Genomic DNA, 26,609 nt, shown 5'->3' with positions numbered 1-26,609 from the left:
TCATGTCATTGTTTTGGAGCACACTAGGTTTTATATTACCTTAAGGCTAACATATTTATACTAAAATTTATACCAAACACATATTATTGATTTTTTGGAATTATAATAATAATAATAATAATAATAATAATAATAATAATAATAATAATAATTATTATTATTATTATTATTATTAGTAGTAGTAGTAGTAGTAGTAGTAATATAAAGATTATATGGTGTTTGGGGAACCTTAAATATATACAATCAGGGGTTTGGGGCAGGGGCGTGAGCTGAACTGTTAATCATCCGGAGCTGAGTTCAGATTCTTCTCCATCAAAAACTTTTAAAAGCATGCTTCTAAATAGTCAGTTTGCATACATATTGTTATTTTTTTTTTATTTATTTTTTTTTCCTGTGAGGGCTAATTGCTTAAAAAATGTGAAAATTGGACTTATCATAAAACTTGGCTCGGGTGTTATTACTGTTTACAGGACTACCTGACCGATAAAATCTAAGAATGTCTCAGAAGCACCAAAAACATATAAACAAGCTTAGAATTAGAGAAGAAATGTGTGTAACATTAAGCAATAATAAAACTATATCTCACCCATAATGAAGAAGTGATGAAAATATCCAAAGTGTTCAGGACAGCGGGGCGATGAGATGCGCACAGCTCGGTGGGAGTTACCGCCAGTGGGAACGGCAGTAAGGGCCTCGGAAAATGTTTCAAATACACAAAAGAAAGACATGAAGATAAGGGGATATCCAATGGCTGAAAATGGGGTTTAAGGGGATTTCAGAGCGAGAAAAGGTCGTTCTAATGGTATTTTAAAATCAGAGAAGTAGGTTTAAAGGGGAATCAGAAAAAGACATTACTAAAGCATATTGGGATTCCAAAAGAATGAGATAATGGGGCGTAACCTCAAGATAAGACTGTATAAAAGATAAGTATAAAAAAGATCTGTATAAATAGGGCATTGAGTCTGTGCTCGGATTCAGATCACTTTTGGGACGTCTCACTGAGGGGACCTCATGTTGGTTTTCTGGAACAATAAACTGGATTTTTGCTCCTCTCATCCATCTTATCCGTGGCTTCATTTTGATCAGTGAATTGAGGATTATTGTCCTGACTAACCTGAGGAAATTCAGCAACCTATTCGATTTAGATACAACAGTCTTCTTTTACTGACGTTCAGTTACGTACTGACCTGACAAACTGCTCCAAGTGGAGAATCATTCTGGGCTAAAGAAAAAAAAAAAATTAAATATATATATCTGGTTTGGAGGGGGGCTCGCGCGTTTGAGGCGTTTATGACTCTGATGGCTTTCCACACGGATCCGCGCACTCTCGTGTCTCTCCAGTGCGAGTAATAATCCGATTTACTTTGGTCTGAGGTACCGCAGACTGCACCGACTTTCCCTTTACCAAGTACCAGAAATCGGGTTTATTGCAGTTATTTACTTATTTATTTATTTTATACGGTTGTGATTAGTTGTTCTGTTTGTGTGCGCGTGTGTATTTTTATTTATTCGTTATTTTTTTTAGAATCAGTTCCAGGAACTGCTGATGAAGGAGGACTGTGCAGACCCGCCGGCATCGTGGAAGTCTAACCTACAATAATAATTATAATAATAATTATAATGATAATAATAATGCGACTCGATTCTTCTTAAAGTGGTCGGTGTGAGATTATCTGGGTTTATTATAGAGGATGCGAGGGGTCCAGTACTGAGAGACACGGATACTGTTCCGGTTCTCTCTCTCTTTCTCTCTCTCTCTCTCTCTCTCAGCCATTTTCCTCATGGATTGAATTTTACGACTGGGAATAGACATGGATTAACATGCCGATGTTTGTTTATCGGAGATGTTAAATAATTGCACTGGAGCACATCGGAGGATCATTATGGCTCTGGGGGCAGATCAGAGGTAGGATCATTTGGGTTGCTTCGATGTGCTGAATGGGCGATGAGCATGGTTTTATGGCCATATGACTGAGGGGTGGGGGGGGGGGGGGGTGTGTTAGGGTAAGGGGTGTGTGTGGGGGGGGGGGTAAGGTGTGTAAGGTTTGTAAGGTGTGTAAACACAAGAGCACAACACAACTGGAACTTTTCACCTGTAATATATGTTCAGTTCACTATCAGTGCCATTCCTGTGGTCTGCTCGTGTAGTGTGTAGTGTGTGGTGTGTAATGTGTAGTGTGTGGTGTGTGGTGTGTAGTGTGTGGTGTGTAGTGTGTGGTGTGTAGTGTGTGGTGTGTGGTGTGTAGTGTGTGGTGTGTAGTGTGTGGTGTGTGGTGTGTGGTGTGTGGTGTGTAGTGTGTGGTGTGTAGTGTGTGGTGTGTAATGTGTAGTGTGTAGTGTGTGGTGTGTAGTGTGTAGTGTGTAGTGTGTGGTGTGTGGTGTGTAATGTGTAGTGTGTAGTGTGTGGTGTGTAGTGTGTGGTGTGTAGTGTGTGGTGTGTGGTGTGTAATGTGTAGTGTGTAGTATGTAATGTATGGTGTGTAGTGTGTAGTATGGTGTGTAATGTGTAGTGTGTAGTGTGTGGTGTGTAGTGTGTGGTGTGTAGTGTGTAGTATGGTGTGTAATGTGTAGTGTGTAGTGTGTGGTGTGTAGTGTGTGGTGTGTAGTGTGTGGTGTGTAGTGTGTAGTGTGTGGTGTGTAATGTGTAGTGTGTAGTATGTAATGTATGGTGTGTAGTGTGTAGTATGGTGTGTAATGTGTAGTGTGTGGTGTGTAATGTGTAATGTGTAGTGTATGGTGTGTAGTGTGTAATGTGTAGTGTGTGGTGTGTAGTGTGTAGTGTGTAATGTGTAGTGTGTGGTGTGTAGTGTGTAGTGTGTAATGTGTAGTGTGTAGTGTGTGGTGTGTAATGTGTAGTGTGTGGTGTGTAGTGTGTAGTGTGTAGTATGTAATGTATGGTGTGTAGTGTGTAGTATGGTGTGTAATGTGTAGTGTGTGGTGTGTAATGTGTAGTGTGTAGTGTGTGGTGTGTAGTGTGTGGTGTGTAGTGTGTAGTGTGTAATGTGTAGTGTGTGGTGTGTAGTGTGTAGTGTGTAATGTGTAGTGTGTGGTGTGTAGTGTGTAGTGTGTAATGTGTAGTGTGTGGTGTGTAGTGTGTAGTGTGTAATGTGTAGTGTGTAGTGTGTGGTGTGTAATGTGTAGTGTGTGGTGTGTAGTGTGTAGTGTGTAGTATGTAATGTATGGTGTGTAGTGTGTAGTATGGTGTGTAATGTGTAGTGTGTGGTGTGTAATGTGTAGTGTGTAGTGTGTGGTGTGTAGTGTGTGGTGTGTAGTGTGTAGTGTGTAATGTGTAGTGTGTGGTGTGTAATGTGTGGTGTGTAGTGTGTAATGTGTAATGTGTAGTGTGTGGTGTGTAATGTGTAGTGTGTAATGTGTAGTGTGTGGTGTGTGTTGTGTAGTGTGTAATGTGTAGTGTGTGGTGTGTGGTGTGTAGTGTGTGGTGTGTAGTGTGTGGTGTGTAGTGTGTAGTGTGTGGTGTGTAATGTGTAGTGTGTGGTGTGTAGTGTGCACTAACTTCCTTCACCGCTCAGATTTCATCTTCATTGCAGAATGGTTGTATCCTCTCACTCATTACAGTATATCATGCAGAAATAGTAAATCTGATTACTCTCTGTGCCCACATAGTGTAGGTGCTATTATACCACCTGCTTTCTGACACATTGATACCATGATGTATTTTCCCTCTAGAGCTGATCTAACGCCCTGAATCGCTTTCATTGCATATCGGAGTCAGGTATGATATATTACCTCTCTGCACTAAATCTGGCTTATGACAGTGTTGTGTAGGTTGGATGTGTGCATCAATCCCAGCTGTCTGTTCGTAGGCATGATTCGGGCACAGACACGCCATCATACTGGGTCACATATGGTTGTGTGGCACTGGTGGATTGTGGACCGAAAGTGACCTGACTTTAAACAGTTCTATTAAAAGGTTGGATAGGTGTTTGTTTGTTTGTTTATTTGTTTATTTATTTATTTATTTAAAGTCAGAACAAAATTTTAATTCACTGTACACCATCGCCACGCAGCGGTATTTGACCCAGAATCGTCTGCTGTCTGCGCTGGATCGTGTATTGTGCACCAAAAGTAGCTCGACAGTTAACAGTTCCATTTTGAAGGTGGGGTCAGCTATTTTCGAGTCAGAACACTTTTGGCAAAATTCTGGATATATTTCAGCAGCTTCAATAAAATAGCTTTCTCTGTGGTCTCCCTGGCGCCCCAGGCTCTGTAAACAGTATAAAAAACAAATGCAGACCACCAACATCCAACCAACCACCCAGGACAAGGAGGCATCTGTATTTGCCTGCCAATCATATTTCCTGTTAGTTCAGAAAGCACTCGGGGTGCTCGAGCTTCAGCAGTGCATGTGAGTGACTGGGCAGGGAACACTGAAAGGAAGAGATGTATTATTTCAATTTCTGTTTGTCAAACAGCTAGCTTTATCTAACGTCTGGCAAAACCATCATTATATCTTATTACATCTTTAAGCAGTAATGCACTTACAAAAAACAAGACAAAACAACAACAGAAAAACCCTACCGCAATCCAACGCAGCACGTGCATATAGTCTGGTCGTTCTTTGTCCGCGTTTTAGGACGACCTTTATTTAACAGCAATGTAAACGTTTAAACTTTGCTTTTACGAGCCGTTTCAGCTGTTTGTGCCACCCAGAGGGAGTGATGTTACGTTTCTGACTTGCGATGGAACTTGTCTCTGTGGTAGCTCGGCTTCAGCTTTAAGAACCCCATCATGTCCTTTCACAGATGACTAACCAGGGCTGTGCCTAGTTGTATATTTAGTAAAACATAGCTTGCAAATAGCAGTTCTGCTATCTGTTTATCACAAAACATATTCATGCACCATAGATTTTTACCATCTATGCCCAAACCATCACAGGCAGAGGACGTTTGTCTGCTGATTATTGACTGTTAGATATTGTTGCCTTATTGGACTATGCCAATTATTGGCTGGTGTGTCAGTGCAGCTCTACATTTAAGGTTTTCACATCATTTGAAATCTGGCCCAAGCACAATAACTCATATGTAATTCTGCAGCATTTCAGGTCATCTCTGGTCTACAACACGGATAAGATTTTATCTCATTATGAGGATTTATTTTTAAAAAAATGTTGGTGTTCTACCAGCCACATTCATGTGTTCATCACTGTTATTCTGCAGCAGTAAGTGGGGCAGATGAAAGTGGTAAGCACTAGGATGTCACTCTTTTGCTGTCTGGGATAACTGCTTGCCTGCTTTAGGAAATCCAGCTTAAAGGTCGAGCTTTGGCCATATGGCACACTATACACGGTTTATCTTAACACCAGCACCTTAACGGTCCGCGATAGGAACAAACACATGCAAAGAATGATCTATGAAAAATCTAGACTTGAGACTGGAAATATTTAACTAAAACTAAGTCAGACTGATGATGAAGCATTTACGATTAAAGTTCTGTGCTAATGTCTGGAACATTGTAAGAAAACTGCCATAGAGCCACTGCTGGTGCTTGTGCCCAAGGACTCACTACCCAACTACCCAACTAAGCTTGTCTCACTTTTGGATGGAAAAAGTCAATGAATAATAATAATAATAATAATAATAATAATAATAATAATGCCGTTTAAACTGCTCTCACTAAACAAATATATACCAGAGCCATGGTTATCTGAAACGACGCTGCAGAATGGTCCCTGTGTAAATAACACTTCATTTCCTGTTCTCTCTGCAAAATCCCACCTAATCACAGTAGACAAATGCTACTCAACTGAATTTCCACGCCGCAGTAAAGCAGTCTTTTTCAAAATTGTCAAAATTGTCGCTTCAGAAAAACCTGTACAGAAAGCACTAAAGCGAAGCTGCATCTCATTAAAGCTCTTCATTAACTTTTTAACTTTGAAATACTTAGCAGCTGTATATATATCATTATACTACAGTATACGGTGTGGCCGGGGGAGAGCAGGACACAGTCTAACACGGGGCACGGTCGGAAAAAAAAAAAATAAAAAAATCCACCGAAATTCAAACGACTTTGGAAGATATCAAGAGAAGATCATTTTATCATAGCGTGAGTAAAATTTCACACAGCCCTGTGTTTAGCATTAGGCAAAGTTAGTACCATTTTTATCTTTAATATCTCTCTCTGTTAGAATCCTACATAGAAACTAAATGCTTATAAAGCCCGCGGAATGGACTATCCAGGTCCGGATCTCAGTTACGCACAGGGGTCATGTTGTAACGCTGTGTTAAAACTTACCCTGCTATTACATGAAACTGTGCTATTCCGTGCAGTTAAACATGTAAACTCACACCGAGTAAATTAACCATGCAAACTCACACAATTCCCTTTAATGATTTTTATTCACTACAGCATGAGAAACAGGCCAAGGAAGACAGGCCGGGGTGCACCTGTGTGTGTGTGTCATCTCTTTGCCTTCATTACGTTGGCTTTCACTTTGGCTTTGTTCTGTGTTCATTGTCGTTGTCATATGACTTTATGCTTAAGAATAAGATAAGTTAAGAAATGTTTTTAATGGAATGATATCATAGTTTATCTTGTATGTTTTTGTTTTTTAAAAAATTTAATCAGATTAAATTGTTGGAGGGGGATTTAAGCTGTCATATGGTCGTTACAACGTAGCCCTCACATGTAACAGCGCGTACAAAGTATGTGTTTTATTCATAAAACAAGACCAACTATTTGTACCAGACATTTGTAAAAATTAATGTCAAAAAACAAAAATGCTCCGAGCCCTAAGTACTTTTCCACAAACTTGAGAAAACAAAAAGTGTTCGGTTGTGCCCCGCCCTCCCCTACATATCACTAAACCATAACTGTATGTTTATTTTCAGTGATAAATATTTTTAAATATATGTATTATCTGCATCCAGACTTTGTTCAGGGTAAATGAGCTAAACCGCATTAACATACCTAATTGGGAAACAAGGTAAACGAATGCAGGTAGTTCGCAGTTAAACTGAGCGCAAATGTATCAGCACGATACTGCTGCATGTGAAGACTGGAGCAGAATTGTTGAATGAGAGTATAATAGTGTAATCGGTGTAATCAGTGTGATCGGAGCCTCAACAATCTGTTACAGGAACAATCTTCCCATCTATTTCCTGTTTAACACACTTTGTTCAACTTATTAAGGGCCTGATTAATTAGTTCACACGATCAATCAGGTGTGTTAGGAACACTAAATTCACTTGTCTATGCACTGATGGGTATTTGTTTATTGTATTTTGCTGTGTCAGGGCTGGGAGGCGGAGACGGATGCAAGTGCAGATTTTACGTGCTAATAAAGACCAAGACAAAACACAAAAAAGACAATATGATCTTGTGGCAAAACTCTAAAGCGAAGAATAAACATAAACAAAGGCCGTGATAACAAAGCCAGAACCGACAGCGACAAAAGACAAACACAAGATAACCTGTGCAGTGCAAAACTGTGCCTATATAGACACCGGGCGCGTTAGCAAGAATCAGATTCAGGTGCAGGTGGTCATGTGACAATGATGGTGTGGTGCAGTGGCTGCTGGGAACTGTAGTCCGGACTAGCTTCCGGGATATCCATGACACACCGCTGATTGGTGTTTAAGATTATACTTTTGTAAAACAGAAGTTCAAGTGACCAGAGAGCCAGTAACTGCTCAATTCCGTGCCTAGAATGCTCCTGAGTGTTCTTCCATTCATAACACAGTGATTTCTCAACAAGTGCAATGTTTGATTTATTAATAAATGACACATCATGCATTATAGTGTATAGTTAAGAGTTAATGTTGTAGAGTATCAGCAAGATAAATTAGTTCCTGTTATAACTTACATTATGAGTTAGTGTAGGTGGCGCGTCCACCACACAACTTTGTATGAGCTATTACTATAGAAACAATGCTGCATTAGAACAAGCACAATAATTAACCTGCCTTTCATGTCACACCCGGAGCTCTGGTCTGAGCCATGCTGTTATATATATATATAAAAAAAATAATGCACAACTTCTGACTTATGAGATTAGAGAATTCAACCGCTCTGTGATACTAATACAGAAATATAGACTATAGAGTACACAAAGAGAAATAGGACATCAAATAAAATTCAATACAGATGTAAAGGCACATCACCTTTACTAACATATTAAAGTTCCCTTGTCAACAATACTGTGCAAAATAAATCGATCCTGTGTTTAAGTGAGGATCTGCGCTGACGATGGTGGTGCAGAGCGCGGTTTAACACACCAGTCTCATATAGCTGGTCAGTTGGGTTTAGATCTGGTGACTGCCTTCGAATGTGATTTATTATTTGTGAATAGAATGTGATTTATTATTTTCAGACCCATCAAAACACTCAATAAGTTTTGGTGCCTTGTGGATTGGGGCATTGACATCCTGGAAGAGAGTTTTCCCATCAGGGTAATAATGTTTCATCCCAGGATAAAGGTGATCCGTCAGAGTAACTTCGTATTGATTTCCAGTAACCCTTTCCACTCAGGCATGCCAGCAAAATGCCTACAAGAGACACCTTTTTCCCCATTTATTTTGTCAGACATCTGTTTATTGTGATATATCAAAATGGCTGATATGACATGGAGGTATTTCTCAGGAATGCATGATTTACCCTGTTGTATATGAAAGGGTTCAGTGCTCAGGGTCATTTTAATAGAAATAATGTAAGTCAAGGTCACTGACTTACACAATAAACAGATGTCTAACAAAGTAAATGGGGAAAAAAAGGTGGTGTCTGTTTGTGTTTATTGGCGCGTTAAGTCACAAACTCCCAATTCCCAGTGCTTTACATGTTCCTTGAGTACTTTTTTGCTTTCTGGCAGGCTGTGTGATAGCTTAGCCGTGTGATAAGTTGTCCGCACTGTGAGACAATAAAATGTCTTCAGTCAGAAAGAATTCTATCAGATTTTTATATCGTCAACTAGTCAGATGCTCACTTTTATGGGATGAATGGGAAATTGACTTTGGATTTTCTCTCGCAGCGCTCTGATTGTGACTGGACATCAGGATCGGCATATAGCATACTGTACAGTGTCCTCCACTAATATTGGCACTCTTGGTAAATATGAGGAAAGAAGGCTGTGAAAAATTGTCTTTATTTGTTTAACCTTTTGATGTTTTCTTCAAAACAATTCACAAAAATAATCTGCGCTCATGGATATCAAACAACTGCAAACAAAACACACGTTTATAAAAACAAATAATTTTTTTAGTACACCTGGGTGACTAGGAACAGGAAATTGTTCAACCATGACTTCCTGTTTCACAGGGGTATAAATATGAGGTAACACACAGGCCAAATTCCCTTAGTCATTCATAACGATGGGTAAGAGCGAGGAATATAGCTGTGATGTGCGGCAAAAGGTTGTTGATCTTCACACAATGGGGCGTGTCTATAAGAAAATAACACAAGCATTGAAAATGCCCATTTCCACCATCAGGGCAATAATTAAGAAGTTCCAGTCCACTGGAAATGTTATGAATCGACCTGGAATTGGACGTGTGTCTATATCGTCTCAACGCACTGTGAAGAGGACGGTTCGAGTGGATAAAACATCTCCAAGGATCACAGCTGGAGAACTGCAGAAGTTAGTTGTGTCTTGGGGTCAGAAAGTCTCCAAAACTACAATCTGAAGTCACCTACATCACCACAAGCTGTTTGGAAGGGTTTCAAGAAAAAAGCCTCTACTCTCATCCAAAAACAAACTCGAGCGTCTTCAGTGTGCAGACACTACTGGACCTTCAAATGGGATCGGGTTCTACGGTCAGATGAAACCAAAATAGAGCTTTTTGGTAATAAACACCAGAGGTGGTTTTGGAGCACACAGAGAGGTAGCCGTATGGAAAAGTCCCTCATGCCCACGGTTAAATATGGAGGTGGATCTTTAATGTTCTGGGGCTGTTTTTCTACCAGAGGACCTGGATATTTTGTTAGGATACATGGCATCATGGAATCTGGCATCTATCAAATATCAACATTTATTAAATGAAAACCTGACTGCCTCTGCCAGAAATCTTCAAATGGGCCGTGGTTGGATCTTCCAGCAGGACAATGATCCAAAACATCATCAAAATCAACACAGAAATGGTTTACTGACCACAAAATCAAGGTCCTGCCATGACCATCCCAGTCCCCTGACCTGAACCCCATAGAAAACCTGTGGGGTGAACTGAAGAGGAGAGTCCACCAGCGTGGACCTGGAAATGTGAAGGATCTGGAGAGGTTCTGTATGGAGGAACGCTCTCAGATCCCTCGCCATGTATTCTCCAACCTCATCAGCGTTATAGGAGAAGACTCAGAGCTGTTGTCTTGGCAAAACGAGGTAGCACAAAGTATTGACTAAAAGGGTGCCAATAATTATTACACACCTATTTTTAACAGAGTTTTTTTTTAAATAAACCTGTGCTTTTGTTTGCAGTTGAAAAAAATACTTTTGAACAAAAGATGAAAAGGTTAAGTAATACAGACAATTTTTCACAGCCTTCTTTGCTCATATTTACCAAGAGGTGTGAATTTTAAAGACCTCTGCAGAAAGACAAGAGTTAACTCAAAGAGTATGATTTTATAAGAGTACACTCAATGATTCAAACTTTTCAATCAAATAATTAAGGAAACTACTTCACCTGAGATCTTTTTAAACAGAATCTTCTTGCAGATAGAAAATATTTTGATATCGTCGAAATGTAGCATTAAACAACGAGACAAATGATAACGCTTCTAAACATTTATATGTTTTAAATTGTTCTTAGTTTCAGTAGGACCCCTATTGTTTCCTTTGACTGTATGTGATTACCACTGACATAAATATGAGATGGGACATAGCTTAGTCATCTTTCACCATGAGGAGAATACAACAGATTATAGCACAGAAAATAGACAGATGTTTGTTGACGTGCACAGGTGAGGCAGTGGATTAAAAATGATGGTAAAATACCATTACGCACACCGAGGGCTATAACATAAAAAAACTGAAAGAAAAAAGAAAGAAACTATCAGGCCTTGAACAGTGTTTTCAACTGAACCCACTGAAAGTCTACGGTCTGATTTGAAGGCTTTCCTAAAATATAAAAAGCTTAAAAATGGTAAAAATGTGTGCATGTGTTTGTATATTGTGTCAAACATCCCTCTACAACAGTTTCCAGCCTTGTTAGACATCACAGGAAAAGCGTCATTATTCTCAGATATCATTATTTGAGAATGTTTTTTCTTCTTCTCACTTTTGTTCATTTTAATGAAGGGTGTCAATAATTCTGTAGACTGCAAGTGGGAAACAGGGATAATTGTTTTTTGTGTTCCAAAATCATTATTTTTCCATTTATTATTTGCTTGGAATTACTGAGAACCACTCCAGCTCGTCTATCGCCTGTCGCTGTAGGGAAGGCACAACATATGTGTTCATTGACAGTGCACTGACCTTTGTGATTCTAAAAATGTTCAGATGAGTTAGAACAATCCTCGCTTTTTCGCTCATTGCTTTCTGATAGCGTTCTGACAGACGGTGCATTTTCTGTTGGTGATACTGATATCACGAAGAAAAACTTTTGATTGTTTTGTTCACTGTGCAAATGAATGCTGATTTTAACCACAGTCTGCACATGTATTCAGGTTTCAGACTAATGCCGGTATAATAATACCATGCCTGCAAGATCTTTTAGCTATAAATAATGCTACATGTCACTCAGCTCTGGTCCCATAAGCCCTACAATGCTCACTAAGTGCTTTCTGACAGTCAGTGGACTTCTTGCTTCTCCTGACTTCTGTTCTAGCTTCTGTTTATGCCTCTCATCTTTCTTTACCCCATCCACGCTTCAGGCAATTGGCCCGAAGGCTTTTGATATGACCACTGGGACGTGATGAAGGTCAGGGTTTTATTTCACTGAATTCCCAGGCCATATGGCAGGTTCCGGTCACTGCTTGTGCTAGAAATCACTCTGTGCAGGCAAATCGAATCACCGCCTCAAATCCTGTTGCATTTAATGTTGTTTGCATAATTAAACACAATTCGCTCTTAATACTTTTGTCTCCCTGCGCATTTAATTGTTTCAATTTATCAGCATATAAGCAAAGAGACCAGCTTTTCGACCACCGAGCAGGTATCCTCCTCAGCAGTAGCGTAAACAAATGATTAATTTTATTAATAAAGTTTTTTTTTTTTTAAATGTAGGTGGGGGTGCTAACTGAATATTTAATCAGCTCAGGTCACCCTAATGAATTGCAGTAGGCTTTAGTAAGGAGGTGATGAAGAAACAGTCTTAAGCCTAGTTACGCTTAACAAAGGTGTTTGTGTGTGTGTGTGTGTGTTTGTGTGTGTGTGCGTGTGTAAAAAGTCGTGCAAGCTTGAAGACACCCAGAGAGCTTATTCAGTAATAGGGTCTACAGAGGACTGTGTCTCTCACACGACCAGAATAGCATGTGTTGTTTTGTGTGTTTCCCTTAATCAGTATGCACTTTGGTGAATTTCTAGCTAAAGATGCGATGCAGAGTTATGCATGAAGGTCATTTATTGAACAGCGTTTGTGTGCACAAATGAATATCTATGAAGGGCATGCATTAAATTTGTAATAAAACACTGTTTTTATTAAAGATCACCAAATTGTGTCATAATTAAGACACAATTTGACCTAATTAATAATTAAGATGCTTTTATATTTGGGAAAACTCATTACAGTTCCTGATTTATCTGTTTATTGTCGTCATCTAGCTTTTAGTGACACTGACACCCAGATGCAGTGGCACTATTATTTGGCACCATTTCAACCTACACGTACAGGCGAGTGTTGTGCAGCACACTGAACAAATATCTCAACGGCATAGAAGGTGCACAGGGTTCCAGGAGAAATGGACAAGTGTGTTTCTTTTGGGAATTACAGCAGAAACTCTTTCGCTTAAAGAATGCAATATTAGAAGGTACAATGAAACCAATCCTGGTAAAAAAGTAGGACCAGTATAATGGGCAGTTACAGACATAGCAGATAAAAGCAGCCAGGAGAAAGCAAGTCTGTTTTCAGTAATAGTCATGGGATGATTTGATGCTGCTGTGAAGACTAATAATTATGAAGAAGAGGTTCTAGCAAACATTAGCGTTGTGTCTATTGCTAAAAAGTTACAGTAGTACAAAATATTAATACCCTGCATTGTCTGTTGTGGTTATATTGAATAGAATAGGTTTAATCACATTGAAAGCAATGTGATTAAACCTTATAAATTCAATAAAGCCGATATCATTAACGACAAGTTATTGGATGTATTGATATGCGGCCGCTTTGTTGTGAAATTTTAACCAATGTGGCATCCAACCCCAAACGAGTTTGCAGCCTCTACTCTAACACAGTTGACAACACTCAGGTGTGTAATTGAGCTGATGAGCTGAATCAGATGTGTTAAAGCAGGAAACACATTATAGTGTGCAGAGCCAAGGAAACAAAGAGCCACTTACCTCTCTAAACGAAAATTCTGGACAAGGGGTGTCCAAATTGATCCATTTAACCAATGTGGCTGCAGGTTTTTTTATTCTAGCCAAGTAAAAGCCACAGTACAGCTCATCAGCTTTTTGAAGACCGAGACTAATTGATTAAATATGTTCAGTCGGATTCTGAAGCCACATCAGGCCCCTGCTAATGAGACTGGACAGCTTTGTTTTAAGCCGTCCAATGTTTACCGAATCATTTGTATTCACAGATCACCATTTATTTCTTAAAACATACTATTCAGTTATTGTTGCGATTTAGATAGTAATTAGGGATGAAGAATGTTTTGTTTAGTTGTCAGCTGTACAGTTACACATTATCACGGTGCAGCAGTCATGATTTTACACACTTACAGTCTACATTTCCCGATAACTGATTACTCTGCCAAAGCACATGATCGCAACTTTCTTTTTCGCAAGGGTCTTCTTCCAGACTGGAATTTTTCTCATGTGTTATGGCTATAAATATGTTTTACGTAGAAGCCTGGAGTTTTTAGCTCCTTAAATTTAGTATCTGTATGATTGACAAATGTTTGTATCAGTTGGCTTAGTTTTTCAGCAGATTTGCCAATGATAAACAAGAGGCTATAAATTTACAGGAGCAAATTAGATACAGACGATCTACTTCTGAAACAACACGGCAGAGGAAAGCACGCAGATCTCTATTCACTAGGTAGTGAAATCGATTATTTAATAGTATTATTATATTTTAGAATATTTTAAATCATATTTAGATTATTATTCTCAAATGATACCCAAAGACTAGGTTTTCGTGACAAGGATCTAAAGTGGCTTCAGAAAGTCTTCAGACCCATTGAGTTTTTGCACAATTTATTGTATTATAGATGGATGTATTAATGGATTAATTTCACTTTTTGGCCATGAATCAACACACAACAATCCACAATGACAAAACAAAAACAAGTTTGAAAGATTTTGTGTGAATTTATGAAACATCAATACTGAAATCTCTCATTTGGACACGTGTTTAGACCCTTGCCTAAAGCCGGCTTTACACTACGATTTTCATCACCATTTTGCTGTTGCAGGCACAGTGGCACGTCGTAAAGGACAATATTTGGTCGGGAGTTGAGATAGGTGGTCTTACACTACATAATGTGACATGCTCACCAGCGGCTGATTTAATTGTGACCAAAGACAGATGTCTGCTAAGTTCTGGCAGTGTCAGAAAAGTTTGATTAAAATCCCCGAGTGTGACAGCTGCTATGACACTCATCCAGAAACCTGCAATAGATGGACGGCATATGATTACACAAAACTCACAGGACTGCTACAAATACACTAGTGATCATGACGAAATATAACAAAACATATAGGATTTAAAAGAAGAGTGGTTCGTTGAATTGTGGCAGCAGTAAGAATGTCTCTGTAATGTCTCATCACACTTACAGAAAGAAACACGACATGGAAAGAAACAGAGAATGAATTGCAGCTTCCAGGTACGTAGCTAATTAATTAGCATGCAGACATTCTGTTCGTCCAGTTTATTTACTCCTGTGACAAAGGGAACCAAGTGCATGCTTTCCGGTTGAAGAGCTACACACCCGTGTGCTGCTTCACTCTGCACCCAGTATAGCAGAATGTAGTCACTATCTTCATCATGCAATCTGACTTGAAGAACATGTCATCTGGTATAGAATTCCGTCTAATAGACCGTAATAGACCGCTGGGATGATACAGTGTAAAACCGGCTTAAGGCAGTCACAACTGAGCTCAGGTACATCCTGTTTGCTTTGATTGTCTTGCGATGTCTCTAGAACTTGTCTGGAGTCCACCTGTGGCAAACTTAGTTGATTGGACATGACTTTGAAAGGCGCACACTTGTGGCTCCAACAATTCACAGTGCATGTCAGATTGGAAACCAAGCCACGAAGTCCAAGGAGCTCTCTGCAGCACACTGTACATATTTAATAATGTTTTCCTCTGGCTGTTATTGCATTTGCTGTTAAACTGCGTATTACTAAAGCTACCATATTTCCCTCTGTCCTATTCCTTTTAGGTTAAGGTTGCCTTGGGCTAAAAAATGAGCCATAGCATAACCATCTCTAGGATTCAGGTAAGTGGATTAGATTTTTATTTAATTTTCATTGTTGCTTCAATAGGTGCTTGAGCGGGAGTTAAGGTGATTTAGGCAGGACATTAACTATTATCATCATAAAAATGAGGATTTTAAGTTTGTTGTTCACTTAAAAATGTACTAAATTTTACAAATGGGTATAAACACTAGTCACTATGGTGGAACCTTTCTAAGGGTATGTCTTTTGTTCATTAACTTTGATGACCTAGAAGGTGTAGGGTAACTAATTTATGGAATTATAATTTAAGTACCACCACTTTACCCATAAAAGTACATTTAGTATAGTTTGTACCTTTTGTAAACTATACTGTGGTGTTGCTTTCTGTTGTGAAGTTTGCAGCGTTCGTGTCTTGCGTGAACAAAAGTCTGTACTACTGGTTATTTTGCTTTGTTGTTCTGAGCGGTAAAGAAGCCATGTGGACCAGATCTGCTGTGAAAAAGAGGAATACTGAACTGGAGGAGTCATCCTGACCAAATGAATAAACAAATTATATTATGGGTTATTAAATAAAATGGTTACATGGTAAATAATTGAAATAAGCAATGCAGTAAGTAATTTCTGAAGAGTCCATTAAGAATCTGCCTAATAACTCATTCAAGTCAATTACACAGATTAATTAGATTTTCCCTAATAAATGTGGCAGCCAATGTGTGTAAACATATTCTTCATCTATATTTATAAATAGATGAATAATTTAACCTAGTTTATAATTTAATCACACATATATTCCATTCATTCAAAAATCATGAGTCAGAAGAAACTTGTTTTTGAAAATGTTGCAATGACACTGACATATTTGTTTCGGTATGCTAAACTATGTTGGAATGGTGCCATGGCTCTAGCTTTAAGCCAGCTTGTAAAACTGCACGTGTGTGTGTGTGTGTGTGTGTGACAATATAAGTCCAGATGATGGCAGGTTGACATAAACTAATGTGTTTACACTAGAAAGCAACAAAATGACAGATGATCGCAGCAAATTATGTCTATATATTATCAATTATATGGTAATTATTTGTGATGCAGTGCAAAAATAGCAACATGAAATGTGGCATTCAACATCCTCTAGCTTTTACTTACAGCTGCCAAGAATGCATAAATCCATGAAATGTATAAAAGACTAAGTAAAGTACAATAGGGAAATTTGACACTTGGATTTGAAGTCTAAGAGCAGCTGCAGAAGGGACTTCAGTGTGTATGTACAATATTAGTTCCAAACACTTTCTAAAGAAAAGCTAAATGATGTGATATGTAGAAATTGTCTATGAATACACTGTGGCCAAAAGTATGTGGACACCCGACCATAACACCCATATGTGGTTCTTCCCCACAAAGTTGCATGCACACAATTGTATAGGATGTCTTTGTATGCTTTAGCATTACCGTTTCCCTTCACTGTAATTAAGGGGCTCAAACATTCCAGCATGACAATGTCTCTGTGTACAAAACGAGCTCCAAGTAGACATGGTTTGCCAATGTTGCAGTGTAAGAAATTCAGTGTCCTGCACAGAGCCCTGACCTCAACCCCACTGAACACCTTTGGGATGAATTGAAAAGTTGACTGTGCGACAGCACTCCTCGCTCAACATCAGGGCCTGACCTTACTAGTGTTCTTGTGACTGTATGAGCACAAATCTCCACAGCCAAAATCTAGTGGAAATCCTTCCCAGAAGAGTGACCGTTATTATAACATCAAAGTTGGGACTAAATATGGAACTGGGATGTTCAAAAAGCACATGTGATTGTGATAGTCAAGTGTCCACAAACTTTTGGCCGTACAGTGCATTTCTTATCAGATCTCCAAAAATCAGAACAGACGCTGTAACATGAATGCAAGTGAGAGAATGAGAGCGTGAGAAGATGGATGAAGTGTGAAAGAGAGAGAACAAGAGTTCAGCAAAAAAAAAAAAAAAAATTGAGGGTGTGAAAGAGTTATTTCAAGTTTCCTAAGATTCTCATTAGCAGTGTCTGGTGTAGAGGCAGTATGTATGAGTCGATGTCAGCATGCCACAAATGACCCATACCGTGCCAATTACAAATTCTTGGCTCACTCCATTTGCTCACTTAATCACTCTTTGCCTCTTTTTGAGATCTGAAGAGAGTTTTCCATCCTATCTGCTCCGAATAGCTCAGTACATAGCTACATTGTGTCCCGATGTCCTAGGCTAGTTTGTATTACATTTACATTTATATTAAAATCCCCAATCTATATTCTCTCATCTCAGTTATCAGTATTGGTAACAATGTAAATAAGACACTAAGAGAATTGGACCGTCTTTAGAGCTCGTCAGATGAATCACCCTCATTGTAAAGCAGCAGTATCTGTACAGCAGGGCTTTCGGCATTAAACAGTTAAATACATAATGGGGCACAATCCATAAAAATTTCAATGAATATATCATGAATATGACCAAATCATCCGCCTAGATCAGCCATTTGTATGCAAATGGACATAAATGGTGTATTAAAACTGAAGGATTCAAAATGTATACTGTATATTATTATGACAATTATGAGAAATTGGTCGGATTACATGGATTCCAGTACTGAATCATGGTTCCAGAAAACATTGTTATACTGCAGTTTTTCCGAACTGATGCTGAGGGTAGTTGCTATAGTTGCTGTGCACCTATGGAGCATATTGTTGCTCCGTAGTTTGGACGTTATTGCAGGGGTCTTCTCTCTTGTACACAAAGGGCTGGTGTGGCTGCATGTTTTCATTCCAACCCAGCAGCAGCCAAGCCAGATTCCGCTTGTTTAATCAGTTTGTCTCGGTCTCCAATCAGCTCTCAGGTTTGCCTCCTGTTTGACTGGAATGAAAGCCTGGAGGCTCATTGCATTATGTTTGTTATTGCATAATCACAAACATTAAAGGGCTCCTATCATAGAACCCCAAATTTTCTGATATTAAAAAGCTTAATATAATATGTATAAAGCATTCACGCTTCTGTGAGGACACTTGGACCTTGGTTTTGGAAACTAAGCTGTAACAGTACATTTTGGATTTCTTTTTTCACTGACATCACAGAAACAAACATGTTTAAAATACTCCTCCTCCTAAACTCTCGGAATGGCGAGGCCAATTCATTTGTTTGTGCTATACACCAAAGACCTTTGGGTTTGAGATCAAAAGATGGATATGAGACGGGAGTTTAGGATTTCACCTTTTATTTCCTGGTGTTTACATCTCGATGTGTTAAAAAACATAAAACAGAGAACTTTTTGTATCAGACCACCCATTTTCAGGTGAGCAAAAGTATAGAAACAGGTAAGCCTTGAAGTAAATTAACGTTCGCCTCACACATCCAGGGTCGGGGGTTCGATTCCCGCTGCAGCCCTGTGTGTGCGGAGTTTGCATGTTCTCCCCGTGCTTCGGGGGTTTCCTCCGGGTACTCCGGTTTCCTCCCCAGTCCAAAGACATGCATGGTAGGCTGATTGGCATGTCCAAAAGTGTCCAGGGTGTGTGAATGTGTGTGGGATTGTGCCCTGTGATGGATTGGCACCCCGTCCAGGGTGTTCCCGCCTTGTGCCCCACGCCCCCGGGATAGGCTCCAGGTTGCCCGTGACCCAGTAAGGATAAGTCATACAGAAAATGGATGGATGGATGGATGGAACACTTAATATTCGGTTGCCTAGCCCTTGCAGTAACTGCATCAAGCCTGCGACTCATTGACCAAATTGTTCATGTTCCTGTAAACTTCTGAATTCATTCTGCTGCTCCATCATGAGTTCCATTATCAATAAAGATTAGTGAGAATGTTCCAGAAGCAGCCATGACGCTACCTCCACCATGTTCCACGGATGAGCTTGTATGCTCTGGATCATGAGCAGATCCTTTCTTTCTCCACACTTTGGCCTTTCCATCACTTTGGTAGAGGTTCATCTTGGTTCCAGAACTTTTGTGGCTCGTCTCTGTATTTCTTTGCGAATTCCAATCTGGTTTTCCGATTCTTACTGCTGATGAGTGGTTTACATCTTGTGGTATGGTCTCTATACTTCTGCTCTTGAAGTCTTCTTCAAATGGTGGACTGTGATACTTTTACCCCTGCCCAGTGGAGGTTACGGGTGATATCACTGACTGTTAATCAGTAACTTTACAGTGGTTTCAAAAAATTTTATGTTGAAGGACCAGGCAATTCCCATTACATTGGACCTGAGAGCAGACCAACAACCAGTAAATAACATTATTGCATTCTAATATTTTATATACCCAGGACAATTCAGTATGAACACTGAATATAAGGCAATTTTATGTAATAAAATAGAATGACGTATACACCATTCTCAATACACTCATGCTAGCTAGCTTTCACCTTACTCATCTGTTTGTAAATTCAGTCGCTAGTCATTAAGTTAATAACAGTACAATTAACATTCACCTATGTTTATATCATTTTAACAGCTATGGACAGTCACAAGCCTTTATTTATCTTACAGAGTCTTCTTCACTTGTGAAACCATCCACTCAGAACAGAGGTCATGTAAATATCACAGTCCTAAAGACACAGCCTGAGGGATACATTCAGGATGGAAAAAACGAATCCAATTGTTTTTCGTGCATAAAGCCACACAAATATTCTACCTGGACTTCATAAAAACAGTGTAGGATATGGTACCTTACAAACAGCACCACTGTGTTGACAGAAGTTCTCTAGCATTAGATTAGCCAGATGCTCTTATCAGAATGGTGAGGGAATGCCGTCATCCCACTCTGGCAAAAGTGAGGTTCGTTGTCAGTGAGTTCATTGATATAATCCAATTGCTCAGCCATTATATTTCAAGGACACACTGATATTTAGTGGTGCGGGAGTTGTGCCAATTGTCTTTAAAAGTAGACAAGTGTGGCAGTTTATTGGTGTTTGAGTATATTAAAAAATACTACATGTAGCAACACCAGCCAACCATCAAAGAAATGGAAATCTCATTGCTACCAGTATATTAGACTCCAGCCAAGAAACTAACACGGCCTGCACTGACCTCATGGACCCACAAGAACACAGGAACACAGAGATGAAGATGAAAAATCTGATTGTTTGGGACTAGTGTTCCATTCACTAATAATGTAAAATAGTTATGAAATGATGATATGTACAGTGTGATGTCTGTAGTATCCCATACTTGTACTAGTCTAAATTTTATAAATATATTTATTCCCGAAGCTCGGAGAATACATACAAGCTCCGTGCACACAGGGTGGAAGTGGGATTCGAACCCCCAATCCTGGAGGTGTGAGGCAAGCGTGTTAACCACAGTTGATCATTTTCTTTAGTATTGCAATATTGCATGATACTAGCGACCAATGAATCTCACCGGGTAATTAATGTACTAGCATTACTATGGAGGAAAAACCTGTACCAGCTCTGTGTGGCACTGCCACTATCCCCATACCTCTAGCCTCTCTGACTCCCACTCTCTCCCATGACCTCTGCTCACCACCAAACTGGAAACACGGCAGTGTTTGTTGTTGTTTTCCAGATTTTTTTATTAATAAACATGTGAGATTATTTTGACAGGAGAGAATGTACAGTCATGTGAAAAAACAAGTACAGCTGATGGAAATTATTATTATTTTTTGACATGCCTGTATTTAGACAAGCAAACATTTGATCCCCTTTGAAACAGCGCCTATTAATAAAGGCGATACTCTATCAAATGACACATATAATTGACATAATTGACATATTTAAATGAACAAACAATACCAGATTATTCACATGGAAAAAGTAAGTACACCCCTACATTTATAACACCTTCAAATCCATAAAATTAGAATCAGGTGTTGAAGATCGGGGTGTTCAAGGTGTACCCCTCTCTTATCTACTTTCTGGTGTTCCCTTTGTTATTGAGGTGTGTGGTGCCAAGATCTAAAGAGTTCTATAAGGACTTCACAGAAAAGCTTGTGGATGCCTCCGAGTCTGGCGAGGGATTTAAAAAGATCTCCAAATTATTTGAAACACATCACTCCACTGTAAGGAAAATAATCTACAAACGGCACAGATTTCAAACGACTGCAGATTTGTCTAGGACTGACTGTCCCAGCAAATTCAGCGCATAAACAGACCGTTTGATGAAAAAAGAAGTCTCCCAAGAATCCCAAAATTGTATCACAGGATGTGCGAGTTAATCTTGCAGCTGTTGGTTTCAAAGTGCATGCTTCTACAATCAGAAAGAGATTGCTCAAATTTGACCTGCGTGGGAGGCATGTCAGGAAAAAGCCTTCGCTGTCTAAAAAGAACATTAGAGCAAGCCTACAGTTTTCCAATTAGCATATAGACAAAGACCAGACCTTTTGGAATAATGAGCTCTGGACAGATGAATCGAAGATAGAGGTGTTTGGTCACAGTAACAGCAGACATGTTTGGTGCAGACCAAAGACAGCTTTTCAGGAGAAACGCCTCATACCAACTGTGAAGCACGGTGGTGGAAATGTTATGGTTTGGGGTTGCGTCGCCGCCTCAGGGACTGGACAGCTTCCATTCATTGATTCAATTATGAATTCTGCGTCATATCAAAGAGTGTGTGAAGATAACGTGAGGCCATCTAACCAAAAGTTGAACTGAAAGTGGATCTTTCAACAGGATAATGATCTTAAGCACACGAGCAAATCCACCAAGGAACGGCTCAGAAAGAAGAAATGGAGGGTTATGGAACGGCCGAGTCAAAGCCCGGATTTGAATCCATTGAGATGTTGTGGGGGGATGTGAAACGGGCAGAACATGCAAGAAAACCCTCAAACATCTTACAACTGAAAGAATATTGCATGGAACAATACAGTATGTGGACAGTTATGCAAACTGTCCGCAAAAAATTATAGTGCCCTCTACCAATGTTGGCACCCTTGGTGAACAAAGAACGCTGTGAAAAATTGTCTTTATTGTTTAACCTTTTGATCTTTTGTTTAAAAAATTCACAAAAATACCCTGCTCTCATGGATCTCAAACAATTGCAAACAAAACGCCCAGTTCCACCATCAGGGCAATAATGAAAAGTTCCAGTCGACTGGAAATGTTATGAATCGACCTGGAATTGGACCAAAGCTGCCAATATTAGTGGAGGGCTCTGTTTGACTGCTAAAGGGGGCAATACTAACTTCTGATGCCAAGGGTGTACTTACTTTTTTCACAGTAGAATATCACATCTATTGATATAAATGATTGAAAAATATACTTTTCTTGCAGTTTTGATCAAGTATATCACCTTTATTAATAGGCACAGTTTCAAAGATGATCAAATGTTTGCGATGTCAAAAAAACCCAACAATTCCCATGGGGTGTACTTATTTTTTTTTTTTAGTTTTTATGACTGTTCTTGGGTGGCCATCGCCCAGATATCACCAACACGATATAGACTTACCATATTTTTAATAGAATAGAAAGCATAAGAATCTGAATCTGTTCATGTTCTGAGTTTTCATGTAAGCTGTTTCATTCTTTAATATGCTTATTATATGACTGTGCATTTTTATGAATGCACTGCATACAATTGTTATTATATGACTGTTATGCATTTTCAATTGTCTTTCCAGTATACATTTCCCCTTACGTTTTCCAGGATAATCATACACCAGGGCATTGTGTCACTGCTAATATTACAACACTCAACATAGTATGAGTATCGAGGTATACATGTTGGTGTTGTGATGGCAAAGTTGACTGTTTAAGTGCTCGAGAGAAAAGATCATGTTAGTGAGACGTTTATCTCGAGTGTTCATCAAGAATCATTTGCAAATTAGTGATGGTATCGGACGCTTGTTTGTTTGTGGTCCTCAGTCTCCTGTCGCCTTCACTGGTCAGCACTTTATTACTGATTTAAGTGGAACTCTCAATCAGAGCTTACGGACCATGTCATTTTGCTGATATTCAAGGTGATGTATAAAGACTTGAGTCTGCTCTCCTTGTGTGAGTTCCTTCCTTCCTTCCTTCCTTCCTTCCAAAGACAACCTGATCCACTCCACTGATAACTGTTCTCATAAAACCAGCGCTTAACAGGAGGGCTCCAGTAACAAGGCACTATTTAATCTATAATTCATCATCGCTAATAAAATGTGCACCAGCCAATCATACACTGATGGTGTGACTTTAACACACACTTGTTTATTCCAAACAATCTGTGACAATTCGTATTTATCACACCTTCTTATTTTCCACACTACAAACTAAAATGCTTTTTCTGGAATTTCTCGTGTTTTGATTTTTATTTGCGATGTTTTCATTACAGTTCCTTTGTTACATTTTCATAAAGAAAATGATTTCATAAAATGTGTCGTAACCAGAGGGTTTCAATCACCAGACGCTGTTTAATCAATTATTTATCACTGCAGGTGCGGAGAGGCTTAGTCACACAGTTAGCAAATTGGATGTTTCATTAGATTGGGTAGTGCAGAGTGTCAGTTTCATCTTATGAGAATCAATATGATTTGGTTTCCCAGTTGAAATGGGGCAAATTAGTTCATCAACCAAGACACATCTGCTTCTTTAGGGTTGCATTGGAGCTACAAGACTAATGTTGCTAAGAACTAATGAAAGTCCTCTGACCCAAATTAATTTCTTTGATCCATATCGAGCTCATTTCCATGTTGCTTCAAGCTCCATTCAGTTGTTCAGTGATGTCACACACTTGCGGATATGGTTTCGGATAGTGTGGTATCAATGGTATTTTGCGTGCGCTTCCAGGAGGCCAAGTGTTTTGGGTAGTTTGAGCAGTGGTGGAGGAAGTACTCAAACTTGGTACTTAAGTAAAAGTACAAATAACCAGAGAACAATGTACTCTAGTAAAAGTAGAAGTACCACGTTAACCACCTTGTTTAAGTAAAAGTAAGTAGGCCTAAGGGGCGCACGGTGGCTTAGTGGTTAGCACGTTCGCCTCACACCTCCAGGGTCCAGGGTTCGGGTTCGATTCCCACCGTGGCCCTGTGTGTGCGGAGTTTGCATGTTCTCCCCGTGCTGCGGGGGTTTCCTCCGGGTACTCCGGTTTCCTCCCCCAGTCCAAAGACATGCATGGTAGGATGATTGGCGTGTCCAAAGTGTCCGTAGTGTATGAATGTGAGTGTGTATGTGATTGTGCCCTGCGATGGATTGGAACCCTGTCCAGGGTGAACCCCGCCTTGTGCCCGATGCTCCCTGGGATAGGCTCCAGGTTCCCCGTGACCCTGAAAAGGATAAGCGGTATAGAAGATGGATGGATGGATGGTACTTGCCTAATGGGCTGTCCATTACAACTATCTCTATTTTAATTAAAACATAGTATGGGCTGTGCCATTTTAATAAAGAATGCTAAAGATGATGCTACTGGTAATACTTGCAAGCAAACTCTTTTGATTATTGGAAAGGTTGTTGAACTTATGTTTACCCTCTGTGGCACAGTTCACACTCGGACTTACAATTCAGCAGAGGACGAGTTATCCCGCAGGTTTGACCTGAAGAGTTAAATGCCATTAAACAAAAACAACAAAGAAGACTGGTTATACCTTTTTAAAAAGATTTATTTAACTGTAAAATAGCCATCTAATGCAAATGATTGTGTTCTGTTGACTGCAGTGTAGAAAACAAATCCAACACACTACTAAACATCCCAGGAATAGGCACTGGATTTGCATGCCATGCAGGAACGATGATCTGAGCCTAATTAAGGCGACGGTAGATCTTAGAATGAGAAAATGAGAATGAATGAATTTGAAATGAGAATTTAAACACAGCTAAACACCGCTAGTGAGTATTAGTAGTTTTAAACCTTTCCTTTCTGTAACTTCTGTACGGATATTCTTGCCACATTAACTTTTACATGAAAAAACATTCTACCACAACATGTTTCTTCAAATTTGAATGCGAATTCTTGAAAGCCAGCAACTTGTGTTTTCGAGGGAGACGAAGAATGCACCGAAATCTCAGTCGTTCCCAGAACCTGTTATCTCAAATAACTCTTTTGAATAGGGCCATGGGTGGCACATATCAGATGGCTGAGAGATTGCTTCTTCTGAATCCATTTTTCTGAGTGTCAGGCTCCTGCTGCTGTAAAAGGCGCACTCTGCTCTCGTTGAAGAAGGAATCGCACTTACTTGGTTTAAACTTTAGTGGACCAGAAACGCTCTCCCTATTCTTAAATGTATACATATTGGCAAAAAAAAAAAAAATGGGATCATAATATGTAACAGAATGCATTATAGAAATGTAGTGGAGTAGAAAGTATAGATATTTGCTGCAAAATGTATTGAAGTAAAAATCAAAAGTATCCACTATTAATTCTACTTAAGTAAAGTACAGATGGCTGATCGAAAGGTTAAACAATAAAGACAATTTTTCACAGCCTTCTTTGCTCATATTTACCAAGGGTGCCGATATTAGTGGAGGGCACTGCTGCTGTAATATATATATATATATATATATCTGGCCATTCTCCTTTGACCTCTCTCATCACCAACATCAACAGTTACACCCACAGAATACTCAGTAGACATTTTTTCACATCATTATGTCTAAACTCTGTAGACTGTTGTGTGTGTGTGTGTGTGTGAATATCCCAGGAGAACAGCAGTCTCTGAATTACTCAAACTAGCCAGCAACCATGCAATTGTCAAAATCATTGAGATCATATGTTGCCCCATGCTGGAGTGAACGTTAACGGAAGCTCTTGACGTGTATCTGCAGGATTCTATGCATTGCCCTACTGCATATTCAAAGTGATGGACCGGGGACAGCGGGTCGTGATGGTCGGAGAGCTCAGATCTAATATGTCAATAAATCAACAGTGAAAAGATCAGGGTTGAGCTGGGAATTATATGATTAATGCCATTAAATCATCACAATTAATTATCAAGTTCTTCACGAGCCAAAGCAGCTGTGTTACTATAAGCAAAAAAAAAAAGGGGGGGGGGGTCAAGTAATGCTGGTTTTAAACCATTGTGTGTCAAGTGGGATTGAGACGTACTCATTAAATAGGCCTGTATTTAGAATGTCATTCGGATGCGTTCATCCTTCACAGATCACGGCAGATTTGTCATTTGTTTCCGTTAGCAGTGTGAATGAAGTGTAAAATTTTTCTTTAGAGAT

At 39.4% G+C, this 26,609-nt stretch overlaps 1 protein-coding gene across 1 annotated transcript in view; it reads left to right on the top strand.

Moving 5' to 3' along the window:
• Positions 1 to 1,290: 1,290 nt before the first annotated feature.
• The window catches only part of lrfn2b (leucine rich repeat and fibronectin type III domain containing 2b), a 136,630-nt gene continuing 111,311 nt past the window's right edge, over positions 1,291 to 26,609 (top strand). Inside the window, exons 1-2 of the mRNA XM_053613670.1 lie at positions 1,291 to 1,906; positions 15,489 to 15,545. The gene's annotated coding sequence lies outside the window, so the exon portion shown is untranslated. The remainder of the gene's footprint in view (positions 1,907 to 15,488; positions 15,546 to 26,609) is intronic.

This window comes from Ictalurus furcatus, chromosome 25 (genome assembly GCF_023375685.1).
Source record: "Ictalurus furcatus strain D&B chromosome 25, Billie_1.0, whole genome shotgun sequence".
In the NCBI taxonomy this organism is placed as follows: Eukaryota; Metazoa; Chordata; class Actinopteri; order Siluriformes; family Ictaluridae; genus Ictalurus; species Ictalurus furcatus.
The sequence above is the reverse complement of the archived record's forward strand: the minus strand, read 5'-3'. Positions and strand labels throughout refer to the sequence as shown.